This window comes from Bufo bufo, chromosome 5 (assembly GCF_905171765.1).
Source record: "Bufo bufo chromosome 5, aBufBuf1.1, whole genome shotgun sequence".
NCBI lineage: Eukaryota > Metazoa > Chordata > Amphibia > Anura > Bufonidae > Bufo > Bufo bufo.
In genome coordinates, this window is record NC_053393.1 from 382,861,761 (window position 1) to 382,876,584 (window position 14,824).

Below are 14,824 nucleotides of genomic sequence, written 5' to 3' on the forward strand. Positions count from 1 at the left end.
CTGAAATGGGGTCACATGTGGGGTATTTATACTGCCCTGGCATTCTAGGGGCCCTAAAGCGTGAGAAGAAGTCTGAAATATAAATGTCTAAAAATTTTACGCATTTGGATTCCGTGAGGGGTATGGGGAGTTCATGTGAGATTTTATTTTTTGACACAAGTTAGTGGAATATGAGACTTTGTACGAAAAAATATATATATTTCCGCTAACTTGGGCCAAAAAAATGTCTGAATGGAGCCTTACAGGGGGGTGATCAATGACAGGGGGGTGATCAGGGAGTCTATATGGGGTGATCACCCCCGTCATTGATCAAACCCCTGTAAGGCTCCATTCAGACGTCCGCATGATTTTTACGGATCCGATCCATGTATCAGTGGATCTGTAAAAATCATGCGGACGTCTGAATGGAGCCTTACAGGGGGGTGATCAATGACAGGGGGGTGATCAGGGAGTCTATATGGGGTGATCAGTGGTTCATAAGGGGTTAATAAGTGACAGGGGGGGTGTAGTGTAGTGGTGCTTGGTGCTACTTTACTGAGCTACCTGTGTCCTCTGGTGGTCGATCCAAACAAAAGGGACCACCAGAGGACCAGGTAGCAGGTATATTAGACGCTGTTATCAAAACAGCGTCTAATATACCTGTTAGGGGTTAAAAAAATCGCATCTCCAGCCTGCCAGCGAACGATCGCCGCTGGCAGGCTGGGGATCCACTCTCTTACCTTCTGATCCTGTGAACGCGCGCGCCTATGTGCGCGCGTTCACAGGAAATCTCGCGTCTCGCGAGATGACGCATATATGCGTGACTCTGCGCCAGGCTGCCGCCACCGGAACGCGATCCTGCGATAGGAGGTTAAAAAGTAAAAAAAAGTTTCAAAAAACATCAAAATACAAAGTTTGAATTGCCCCCTTTCCCAATTTTACATACAAAGTATATAAACAATAAAAAAATAAACATATTACATATCGCCATGCCCAAAAAAGTGCGAACTATTAAAAAATATCTCCTATGCAGTGAATGCCCTAACAGAAAAAAAATAAACACGTGATTCACCATTTTTTAGTCACCTTGTCCCCCCAAAAAATAGGATAGGACTGTTCTATCATGGGCCAGACGTTTCATAAAATGTGGAATGCACGCGGCTTTTCTGGTGTCGTGACAACCCTAACGGGGAGTAATAGGAAAATAGATGGCAAACTGGACTCCTTTATGTTGGCACTACTCATGTATTACTGCTGATGGTAGTACAGAATCGAGGTGAGAGATTCCCTTTAATACAGAAGTCAAAGAAATTAAATAGATAATGCTTTCACATTTTTCAAAGTGAGATAACTGAATACTTAGTATGGATGATTGGATGAGCTTCTTACAGATGTCCTTCTGAATTTTCCTGTTCAGCTGCATAATCTAAATAGAGAGCAATATGTTTAAATGTAAAGGATCAATTCAAGACCACATGGAAATACAGGGTGATTCAAAAGAACGGTGTAAAATTATAGCCATAGTGTCCATAACTGGGAACATAACACAAATGTATTAACAGGGAATTTTTTTTTTTTTATGTACACTACAAATGTTCAATGTGAGCTCCATTGGTGACACGGCAGATGTCTAGGCAGTAGTACAGTTCTGTCCAGATGCGTGCTAGCATATCCTCAGATACGGACTCCACGTTTTCAGTGATGCGTTGTTTCAGATCCTGTGCTTGGGGGGCAGATACACGGAGTTCCTGATGTAGCCCCACAGAAAGAAGTCACACAGTGTGATATCTTGGCGATTGTGGACACACATCCATTCAATACCTTGAACTCAAAAATAACAGGTTTTTTCATTTATGAATATTGGTGCAAAGATACTGATAAAACATTTCTTACAGCAGCATGAGGAATAAGACAAAGGTTTAAAAGTAATATAAGGAAGTATTACTTTACTGAGAGAGTAGTGGATGCATGGAATAGCCTTCCTGCAGAAGTGGTAGCTGCAAATACAGTGAAGGGGTTTAAGCATGCATGGGATAGGCATAAGGCCATCCTTCATATAAGATAGGGCCGGGGGCTATCCATAGTATTCAGTATATTGGGCAGACTAGATGGGCCAAATGGTTCTTATCTGCCGACACATTCTAAGACCGGTGTTTAGTGGTTAGTACTTTCAGTTAATTAGACGTGCAACCCACATACTGAAGATGACAAGAAGTGCAAGTGATTAAATTACATAGCAGGTGTTACAATTTTATAAATATTTTAGTATTGTACTTCTTATGTATCCAGCTGTACTGAAATTGCTTACAAACCTGCATCGCTCTGCAACTACTACAGATTTGATGTCCACATTTAAAATTCCCATGATACAGCAACCACGTGGACACACCTCTCTCTTCGATTCTACACAATGGCTTAGTGATAAAATTTGTCCCAGAGTACGTGTTTTTCAGGATACTAATCTGCACCCATGTCTTAAAACTTCAGCTAAGCCTGTATTCTGAAGCAATATAGGAAGATCTGTACATACAAATTTTGGTGCACTGTAAACTATATGCCGTGGAGGCCGATGTTTGGCTGATGCCTCTGACTTTGTGATGTCAAAAGGGAACGACATGGTTTATCTCTAGCTATCTTCTGGGCTCTCTTTAAAGCCCAAAAGTGATATTTTCTCTCACAAAGTCTGGATGTCATGTTATGGATTTCAGATTGAAAAGACACCTCGTCTGAGCAGTTGCGTCTAGCCCTAATAATCTCCCTGACCAGAACATTATGTATAACTCAGGAATGACAGAACTGACAACCACACCGCCTGACCAGATAAAGTTCAGATCGTCGATGTAGCGGCCATACCAGGCGATCGAAGAGAGGATTATCTGATTAGTACAAAATTCTCTTCCACCAGGCCATTCAAATATTGGCCACGGAAGAAGAGAACCTGGAAACCTATTGAAGCACCGACCACCTGCAAATAATGTTGATTGAACATGAAATAGTTATGTTGTAATAAATACCACACTGCCGAGCCAATGATACTTTGAAATGCAAGAGGAAGTATTTCAATGCCTCCAGAGGTAAGTTATACAGAATGGAAATGTTCCTCCCATGTAAAATGTTGACACGCATTCAATATATACTTACTATCATGAATATATCCCAGTATTTGGGGAATGAGAGGCTATTAAACCGCTCACATAGATTTTCGTTGAGTGAGCCGATGCCTTACACTATAGGTCAAAGAGGTGGTGTAAAATTTGGTTTGTGTATTTTTGGTAAAGAGTGAAATATAGCGGTCACAATAATATCCACGAAAATGTAATCAGATTGTTTTTCAAACCCTTTTCAACTAATTCACAGAACTCATGTTTATATATAGATGTTTAGTGTAGTGTAGATATCCTCATCACGGAGCGTTTTCATCTAACTGCTTTAACTCCTCAAGGCCCGTCTCTCAGCATGTGATAAATTCAGGGGCAGACTAGCCGTAGATCCTACAGGAAATTGATGCCCAGGGTGCCACCCAAGCCCTACTCACGGCCGCCAGCCAGGTACTGTCCCGGCTGTATGTGAGCAACAAGAGCATACACAGTAAAAAGAGCTACTGACCGGACCCAAACTAGGGAGGATAAAGGGTGATCCCTGTCAGACCCTCAAAGCTCTCCCTATGCTGCTAAAGCACATGCCCGGATCCAAATGGTGGAACGAGGCATGCCCGCGTACCTAAGACTGATGACCACTGTAACCCCTACAATAGTGGAAGGGGCACGGCCACCGGTGCCCTGCTCAGTATATGGAGGGAACCGTGGTCGCCTCAGATCCAGTCAGAAAATAAACAGATACACTACAATGTCTGCACACTTAGGTGAAGGAGCTGCAGCAGCAGAGAAGACGGATCCAAAGACAGCTGGCAATATCCGGAGTACTTGCTGCAGCAGAACACCGGTCCAGTGAAATGATAGATTACAAGTGAAGATACTCAAGCAAGAGCTACAACTCAAATGAGAAATATAATCCACACCCTACAAAGGAGGAGGGGTGATTTAAAGGCAGGGAAATCAAACGCAGGAGGAACAGCTGGGAGGAAGGAAACAGAAAGTAAAAACCTCATCACAGGGGCGGAGAAACAGAGCAGTGAGAACTCCTCCAAGCTCTAGTAGTGACATCATCACAGGGGTGGAGAAACAGAGCTGTGAGAACGTCTCAAAGCTCTGGTAGTGACAGGTACATAACGATCAGATGCTCTTAGCATTAATTAATGCTGGGAGCATCAGGTACTTATGTACCTTGCTGGCAACAGCAGGTGCCCTCTTGAATTCAACTGTATCACCATCCTCACAGTTGAATATTGCAGTGGGGGCGGCAGTATTTGGTTCTGCTGGAGCATATTTTTGGAGCATATATATGGTAATGCTGGATCTGTCTACATATGTTGGCCCCACCTGCTTGTGTTGCCCTCCTTCTATGAATTTGGACCCACCTATGAAATAGGGCCACTTTTTTTTTTTTTTCAGGGCCACTTTAAATCCCCGGGGCCACTTTAAATTATTGAAAAACGATTGATTATGCAGATTATCATGAAGAGAGACAAGAACACCCTCTATGAACTCCTGAAAGTGGTTAAGGGAGGAAGACCAAGTTTGTGCTAGATAAAATCTAGAATTATGTGTAGTGAACCCAGAATGCACTAGCAAATGCTGCAGAGCAGATATTGATGCTGGCTCAACAAACAAGGTACAGTCTCTCTAGTTCAGCGATCAGCAACCTTCGACACTCCAGCTGGTGTGAAACTACAGCTCCCAACATTCACACTTACTTTGCTGTTCTTGTAACTTCTATAGAAATGAAAAGAGGATTCTGGGAGCTGTAGTTTCAGAACAGCTGGAGTGCCGTAGGTTTCTGATTCCTGCCCTAGTGGAATAAGATGGAATCAATGATGAGTTTTGAAAATCAGACAATCCCATTTCTGTCATTCAAAAAATCCTCAGCAGCATCACCCTCACTAGAATTAACAAAATCTTCATGGAGGGTGATGTTGCTGGCGAAACCATAGACATGTAATATTGTTTGATAGAAAGTGAAGTAAACGGACAGCTCAAAACTAAGGGGCACATTTATTAAGACTGGCGTTTCAGACGCCGGTCTTAATAAGGCCCTACGCTGACGGTGGATCCGCCGAAGTTATGAAGAGGTACAGGCCTCTTCATAACTTCAGCGGATCTACCGCCACTTCTACTGTATATGTAAGACAGCTTCCTAGCTGGTTCCATACATGGTTCTATGCATCTCAAAAATATCACCAGCAGATGAGCTGTACTAATTATTATTTTTTTCTTCAATACTAGTCAGCCTAACTGACTTTCTAGGACTATCCTCTTCACTGACTCTTCCGAAGTCTTTGGCCGGCCTGGACTTTTCCAATGACATAAACAGCCGGTGGTTTCAAATTGCTTCACCTAACGTGAAATGCAGTTTTTATGCACATATACCAAATTTTGCCAATTCCAACAAGCAAAAAAGCTTTTTCTTGCTACAATGTCACCATCTTAAACCTGCCCCTTTGTGAACAGGTTTAACTCCTTCACGTACATTTACGTTATAATGTGTAAGGGGCTTTATAGAGAGCCGGCCCCATATATGGCGGCAATGACTGGGATTGGCGATGACTCTGAACCCTGTTATTTAACTCTTCAGATGATGCTGTCAGTAGCAATCGTGGCATATGTGGAGTTAGGCGGAGGGAGGAGCCTCCCTTTGCCTTCTGATCTGAGCCTACACAGTGAAATCACAGGGGCTCTGATCGGTTTACCATGACTGCCTGGGGCCTGCTGAAGGTTCCCAGGCCTGTCACGGTAAATTGATTGTAAAGCCATGCACAAGGTACGGCTCAGCAGGAAGAGCATCAGAATCCTATAGACCATACTAGTTCTCTATTATGGTCTATGGGACAAGGGATCAGAAGATCGCAGGTTCTAGACCCCTAAGGAGGCTAAAATTGATGTAAAAAAATTAAAATCACCCCCTTCCCAATTTTACATATAAAAATAAATAAGCAATAAAAAAAATAACAGGCATCCCCGCACACAAAAAAATATGTCTGAACTGTTAAAATATAGAAATCTTTTTCCTCCAATGTATACATCTTAACGGGGAAAAAAATTTAAAAGAACGTGATTTGCCATTTTTTTTGTCACTCCCCCCCCCCCCCCCCCCCAAAAATTGAAAAACACTGATGAAAAAGTCATACATGCAATAAAAACTACAGTTAGTTATGCAAAAAACAAGAACTCATACGGCTCTATGGATGGAAATTTAAAAAAAGTTATACCTGACAGAAAGTAGTAAAATAAAATAAAAGGTTTACACATCTGGTAATGCCATTATTATATTGACCCGCAAAATAATGTCATTTCATTTTTCACACATTGAACGCTGTAATATCCAAACCCCTCGTGCAATCTGAGGGGTTAAATGATCGGGGTCGTTTAGGCCAGGTGCCTGCTGTATTATACACCAGGCAACTTCCATTTATGGAGCGAGCTCAGCATGTGAGCTCAATTTATAAATCCCCTGCATGCTAATGCCATACATGTACAGCATTATCAAGATTAATTTGTCACATATTTTAGAATGAATGTTAGTTTAGGAAAGGTGAGGAAAAGAGCTGATAAGTGGAGGAAGTGGAATATTCTTTGATAAGATTATAATACAATTTATGCAACTTTTGTTGTCAACACGCTTCTCCAAAGTTAAAAACAACTTTTATTCCATCAGATTAAAAGCATCAAAAATGCAGGACATGAATACATACTGGAAAATACGCTAACACGTTTCAGACCAACCACATGTTCCTACTCATTTCACAGTCTTTCCCATAACACTCACAAATTGAAAACACCCTCACATCCTGTTCTGCAAGTGTTAATCCCAGTAATTAGGAAAACTAACTCTGTATAGGCCAAATGTCCTAGTAATGGCTGAATTGGAATACCAGATACAGTTCATGGACAAGAGTGGCCCTGTTTCTGGAAAAAGATTATTTTGAATCTCATACGGACCATTTCATGAGCGACATTAAATGTTACTAGATGTTTATAACTTATTGCCAGCAAGATTCCCTTTTTTGTCCAGCACCATTGGTTAAAATATATGGCAAAAAGTACTGTTAAAGAGACAGTCCACTTTAGGCAGTCTCTCTTTGTGAGGTACCCTACTAAGATATTCAGTGATCAGCTGTTATCTGCAGAAGAAACTACAGTTTTTCTAAAGTACCACCATAGTTGAAATGAAGCATTACACAGTTTGCCTTGAAATCAATGGGTTGTCTATATAATGCATGGATATGCTGGGTTCTCCAGAAGGCGAGATGCTCTATTTCGTCACTATTCACAGTTTCCAATAGATAAGGGTCCAGAATAAGGGACACCTTTCGTTCTTCGGAATTGTTTTGTGAAAGACTTAGTGTTGCCCACAGCAAAGAGGAACTTTCACACCTCCTGACATGCATGTTTTAATAGCTTAATGCATTCCCCATGTAATAACAATTCTGGAGCATCTATTCTTATGGCTCTATGTTGTGCCATTTCTGTATTAATTATCCTAGAAGTTATGAACAAATTGCTAGCAGACTGCAGTAAGGGTACAGAGGGGAGGTAACCAGTTGGGGGTGTGTACCTGCACAGACTCACTCTATCCAATCAGTACTGCCATTTTCAGACTGTGCAGCTACACACACCCAACTTCTTACCTCCCCTCTGTACCCTTACTGCAGACTGCAAGTAATGAATTCATAACTTCTAGTAGAAATATAAAGGAATGGCACAACATAGAGCCATGAGAATAAATGCTCCAGAATTGATATTACATGGGGGGGATGCATGAGCTATTAGCTATTCAAACATGTCAGGAGTGGTGAAAGGTCCTCTAAGTTCTTTACGTGACACTTTGAGACCTTTAGAGGGGCAAGGATCCATTGATTGTGGCAGGAATACATAAATGTATTGTTAATTATTTGAGGTGTGTAAGTCTACCTTAAGGAGTACACCTACAGCCCAGCAGAAATACATGTCAGAGGTTAAATATAAAGTGTCCATGTGTGGATCTGGAATCTCTTTTGTGAAATGCCTTTCATTTTGAGGCTTTGGACTAATGCCTGGCTGTTGGATTTAGCTAACACAACCTTTTGTCACTGCATGGCTTGCCAACTATTAATTCACAAAAGGGGAAGATTGTGTCTAGAAAAATAGAAATTGTTTTCATAACCTTGTTTTGTTTTTGTTCGTTTTTTTAAAAAGCACCTTGTACCCATTGTCAGTGAAATTATCATTAACTAGAATGATTGCTGGGCAAAATAAAGAAATATTCAAAATACTTCATATTTTTCACATATGGTATTAACTTGTTCTTAGCTTTTCTGAATATGAACAATGTTATTGCTTTTATGCACATTTCTAGTGACTTCATATTTATACTCAGTGTCAAGTTGACGTTTCTTTCTAACAGGTAGAAGATCTGTCATAATATACACGTGCACAAAGAAAATGTCAAATTCGCTGCAAACAACAAAGGAACAGAACAAACTTGTGTGTGCCTAAATGAACATTATATTACCAATTCATTTTTCATATGTGTAGTTCATCACTTGGCTCTCAATTTGTTGGAGACATACCATGTCCAAAGTAAATAATACCACTCTATTTTAGACTAAACAATCTGGAGACCTGGATGTCTATAATTTTATTAGCCATGATCAGGCAGTAAGAATTTCCTTTTTATGTATCATCTGAAATCCCTCCGTGGTTCTGCCTCCCCCTTTGGACTCATTATTGTGGGTTTCCCCCTCTCAACGTTGACAAATTGATAGTCATTTTGTCATATAGGACAAATTAGGATTAATAGCTACATCTTACAAATCTGTTGCTGTGCTGTCGACAACAGTGTGATTAAGGTTGGAAACTGAGTTGTAACAATGTTAGCCACAGATTATAAGGCTTCTTATTAAAATAACCACACGACTATGTGTGCCACAGCACAGTGATCAAAGGGGATATGAAGATAATATCCCTGCTGACCTCTCATAGCAGTTAGTTAAAAACTCATAAGGTCACTAACGTTTTTAACTTTGTTTATTTTATTTTATTTTTTTGGGTGGTACATTTTAAACAAATACACATTAAATGTTACGTTTTAGATAAAAAATAAAAAAAAGGGCCTAAAAAAGTAACAAGATAGCCTTAGACTATTGTATTTGACAATTTGAAATGATCCTGGGTCGCATTTAGGGTCTTCGTTTTGAATTTCATGTTGTCATCTGAAGCCATTTATTTCAGAATTTATTCGCTCTGTCTTTTTACAATAGAAAATACTGTGTCACAGCCTGATTGAAAATATTTCTCAGAAAATTTCAACAGTTGCCAATGCTTGGAAAGCCATTCATGCCATCCTAATCGTTGTCCAGTCCATCAATAGAAACCTAGGCCACTGATCATCGTAGTAGATGGAGCTGTTTATTGCACTGCTGATCCTTTTCACTTCAGTGGGCACTCTGCTGGACGGTTCTATTTGGGAACAGCTTATAAGCAGGGGGGCAGGGTGTCAGACCCCCGTCAGTCTGATAATAATGGCCTATCCTGAGGATAGGATAGCAATATAAAAATCCTGGATAAACCCTTTAAGTAACTGATGATAGTTGCCTTGACTATTTGCCTAGAGACAGGTCTAAAATATTCTCAGATCTACCTCATTTAAACTCACTCGTACAATTATGATTTGGACAAGGAAGAAAATTAGCTTGGCAAAGGTCAACCTTACACACGGTCTGTGGCGAAACCGACCTCGCCACTGGGTTTTGGAGAGGACTGGCTGCTGGCCTCTTGCCCCAGGATTATGGGCCATATACTAACTTTTAAACCCCTGAACCGATTCAAGTGAATTTTGGATAGGTTTGTCCCCACGTTATACTGTTTGAATTAATGTAAGTTATATGTATGGCCAATGTAAACTCACAAAGTTGTAACAATTTATAATAAGTGTAACTTGTCAGCTTGGGAGGAATATGCGGGTGTGTTTCTATTGTGCCATTGTCCCATTGTGTGTTTAAAGGGTGATGTCTGTCCTGTTGTCTGAACATGTGTATTGGAGATTTCTCTTTGTCTTGAGAGATAATTGGATTACGCCTCGGGTGTCGCCAGGGCAGAGAGGAGGAAACCATGATGCATTGTGGGGATGTGTTGTGTCTGTGTGTCCTAAGTGCAGTTTATCTGTCCTATGTCACAGTCTTCATTCTGGTCCCTTAGGGGCGTGTACACCAGATGGGCTGTACTTACATTGTATGTGTTGTAAATTACTGATTGGTTGTATTTCAAACCCCTGTGGGCAGTACTATGTTTTTGGTTTGTGAATAAAAGAGGCTGTACGTGAAGTACAGGCAGTTCCTGTTTCACCTTCAACATAGAGCCTCGTCTCATGTGTGTGGGGATTGCTATACGTGTATACTCCCCTGGCTATAACTACTAGCTCTTTTAAGGGCTGTTCCTGATCTCTGGTTTTAGGAGAGGTCCACCCACTGGAGCCTTGTCGTAGGTCCAGGGTGTGTAGGAGATGGTGAGACCTCAACCAAGCTTCGGCAGTTCGTGGGGTCTGCAGTGCGTACGGTGTCAAGTGGAGTGCTTGGAGTCCTCGGAAAGCACTAGGAGCATTCATTCAACGGAGGTACCCGGTCAGTGTGCCAGGTGATCCGTTACATTGGTGGCAAGCAGTGGGATGGCGTCCTAGTGTGAGGAGAAGCAGCTCGGAGACACCGTTCGTGGATTTACTAAATTGAGGGTAACGCTAGTATCCGTACAGCGCCCCTGGCTACAGCAGGATGGAATCGGCTAGTCTTCAAACAGCGTTCCACTACGAGGAGGAGGATGACCCGGACTGGAGGGATGCAGTCCGGAAAGGCGTCTGGTATGATGCCCTGGAAAATGCCCAGCGGCGGCGGGGCGAGTGTCTCCCCAGTGAGGAACAGCAGTTGCGGATGCGAGTGGCCCTGCGAATGCCCCTTCTGGGAGAGAAGCCCCTGAATGAGTGGGTGACAGAACTGGAGAGCCTGGTATGGAAGGAGCTTTGGCTAGATGACGCCTACCAGGCACTCTGGTGGTATGTGATTCGGCACTCCCCCTGGATGGCTGAGCACGACAGACCCGAGGGTGAGAATTCTGATGGCCCTGGCCTGTTGTTTGAGGCCTTCGCAGAACCGGAGTTCGGAGATGCTGGAGGGTCCCGGTTCTGGAATATCTATGACTACAGGGAGGCTATGCATGATTGGGCTACAGCGAGAGAGGTGAGACAAGACCTGGCATCTCTAGTGACAAAGGAGTGGGAGCTGGAGCAGGACTACCAATACTTCTTCAGCTCAATTCGGTCCCAATATACACTGCCAGAGAGCTGGGTGGCAGTCCCAGACCTACAACCCTACAGCTGGGAAGACCCGACTGAAGTATCCCCTGCTTCAGTACCAGCTACAGAGGTAGAAGTCCTCATAAACTGGTCCTGTGAGGAACCACAACAGGCAGGGGGAGACGGGACCGAGGTCTCTCCACCGGGATGCTGGGCAGCTGGCCCAGACCCTCAACAGCAGCCGGAGTTGCCAGGTGTGGACGCAGGTGGTCCTTACTCGCAAATGTTGAGGGACCTCACAGACTGGTCCTGGGAGGACCCACAGATGGCAGGTGGAGATGGGACCGAGGTCTCTCTACCAGTCCTACAGAGATGCTGGACGGTCGGTCCAGATCTCCAGCCATCTCCGCAGGGATACCAGGAGGAGGAGGGGGACAGCACCCCTAACTCTGATGGTGCAGATGGGACCGCGGTATCTGCACCAGGCCTACCGGGATGCTGGACGGCCGGTTCAGATCCCCCACCAACCCTGCAGGAATGCCAGGAGGAGGAGGTAAGCGATTCCTCCTCTCCACAGCCGATCTGCAACAAGGTCCTGGGGATAGGATTCCCTGACCACATCCCAGCGGAAGAGCTGGCATCTGGGCAGAGTGCAGTCGGCCTCTGCCCTCCCCTATCCTCTTCTCCAGAGGCTGACTTTCCACAGGCTACCCCAGTGGAAGCGCTGGCATCTGGGCAGAGCGCAGTCGGCCTCTGCCCTCCCCTATCCTCTTCTCCAGAGCCGGACTTCCCACAGGCTACCCCAGCGGAAGAGCTGGCATCTGGGCAGCGCGCAGTCGGCCTCTGCCCACCAAGTACCTACAGTTCCAAGCTGGAGAACCACAAGGAAGCGAGGAGTAGCAGATGCCCACTCAACAGCTGGGGACATACAGAACAGAGCCAGGCCCCAAGATTCAACAGGTCCAGTATTGGGTTGTGGTTGGACTGCCAGACTAACTCAGGTACTGACCGTGAGGTCAGGTATCTGGTTAGTCTTCCCTGGGAGGGGGAGATGTGTGGCGAAACCGACCTCGCCACTGGGTTTTGGAGAGGACTGGCTGCTGGCCTCTTGCCCCAGGATTATGGGCCATATACTAACTTTTAAACCCCTGAACCGATTCAAGTGAATTTTGGATAGGTTTGTCCCCACGTTATACTGTTTAAATTAATGTAAGTTATATGTATGGCCAATGTAAACTCACAAAGTTGTAACAATTTATAATAAGTGTAACTTGTCAGCTTGGGAGGAATATGCGGGTGTGTTTCTATTGTGCCATTGTCCCATTGTGTGTTTAAAGGGTGATGTCTGTCCTGTTGTCTGAACATGTGTATTGGAGATTTCTCTTTGTCTTGAGAGATAATTGGATTACGCCTCGGGTGTCGCCAGGGCAGAGAGGAGGAAACCATGATGCATTGTGGGGATGTGTTGTGTCTGTGTGTCCTAAGTGCTGTTTATCTGTCCTATGTCACAGTCTTCATTCTGGTCCCCTAGGGGCGTGTACACCAGATGGGCTGTACTTACATTGTATGTGTTGTAAATTACTGATTGGTTGTATTTCACACCCCTGTGGGCAGTACTATGTTTTTGGTTTGTGAATAAAAGAGGCTGTACGTGAAGTACAGGCAGTTCCTGTTTCACCTTCAACATAGAGCCTCGTCTCATGTGTGTGGGGATTGCTATACGTGTATACTCCCCTGGCTATAACTACTAGCTCTTTTAAGGGCTGTTCCTGATCTCTGGTTTTAGGAGAGGTCCACCCACTGGAGCCTGGAGCCTTGTCGTAGGTCCAGGGTGTGTAGGAGACGGTGAGACCTCAACCAAGCTTCGGCAGTTCGTGGGGTCTGCAGTGCGTACGGTGTCAAGTGGAGTGCTTGGAGTCCTCGGAAAGCACTAGGAGCATTCATTCAACGGAGGTACCCGGTCGGTGTGCCAGGTGATCCGTTACACGGTCAATTGTGCCAGGGCTCACTCTACCTGTCAATCATGTTCCAGTGAATGCACTAATGTCATGTCAATAGTCAGTCCGAAAGCTTCTATACACCACATATAGACAATGATTTACATATTCATAGTAATGACTGCACCTATCAGTAGTAGTTTAGTGCAGTTATTTTTGTTTTTAATATTGGATTGGATTTCAATATACTTCTGCCAAATGTTATCTTGTTTTCTTTTTTTTTAAAAACACACAGTTGTAGACTTCCGTTAGTAAAACATATACCAAATGAGTGTCTTTCTGGCATACTATACTGTACATGCGAATCTCCCAGAATGTAGTTGAAACAATAAAAATTAACTTTGATTTCATATCCCGTAAAACAACTATTATATAGCGTCCCACTCACGTAAATGCCTTTCTTTCTATTTTTTTTTTATTTTTAGAATTTTAGAATTTTTTTAGAATCAAAGCTAGCAAATGGACAATATATTCTGTATCTACCCTAATATAGTGATTAGTGTCACTGTAACCACCATATTAGGGTATATTAGGGTATCCAAAGAGCATATCATCCATGTGCTATTTAATTATCTTATCCTAACAACCAGAAAATAGTAGAATAAAAGGCATTTATGTATGCGGGATAATATATTATAGTTGTTTTATAGGATATGAAATAGAAGTAAGATTTAATATTTCCACTATGTTCTGGGAGACAGTTAGTTGAATGCCATTGAGGGACTGCTATCTAACATGTTTGTACCCCCTCTATCTATGTGATACATATGAGAATTGTACATCATTATACTTTTTGCTCAAATTTTGCTGAACACATAATTGAGTACACTTTTTAATACAACTTTAATAATAAGTTATAGTTACTATATAATTAGAGATGGGTTGTTGACCTAGAGATTAAATCTGGCCATATACACAGTGATGGCAAATCTATGGCACAGGCGGCACTCAGAGCCCTCTCTGTGGGCACCCGTACCCTGGAAAAAGTCTATGGTGTACCAATATGCCTTAGGCTACTTTCACACCAGCGCTTCTTGCGGATCCGTCATGGACCTGCAAAAACGTTTCCATTACAATAATACAACCACATGAATCCGTCATGAACGGATCCAGTTGTATCATGTCTTCTATAGCCATGACGGATCCGTCTTGAACACCATTGAAAGTCAATGGGGGATGGATCCTTTTTCTATTGTGTCAGAGAAAACGGAACCGTCCCGATTGACTTACATTGTGTGTCAGGATGGATCTGTCTTGCTCCGCACCACATTGTGGACAGAAAAACGCTGCAGGCAGCGTTTTGGTGTCCACCTCCAGAGCGGAATGGTGACTGAACGGAGGCAAACTGATGCATTCTGAGCGGATCCTTTTCCTTTCAGAATGAATTAGGGCAAAATTGATCAGTTTGGGACCGCTTGTGAGAGCCCATGACGGATCTCAGAAACAGAAAGCCAAAGAGCTATTTGACA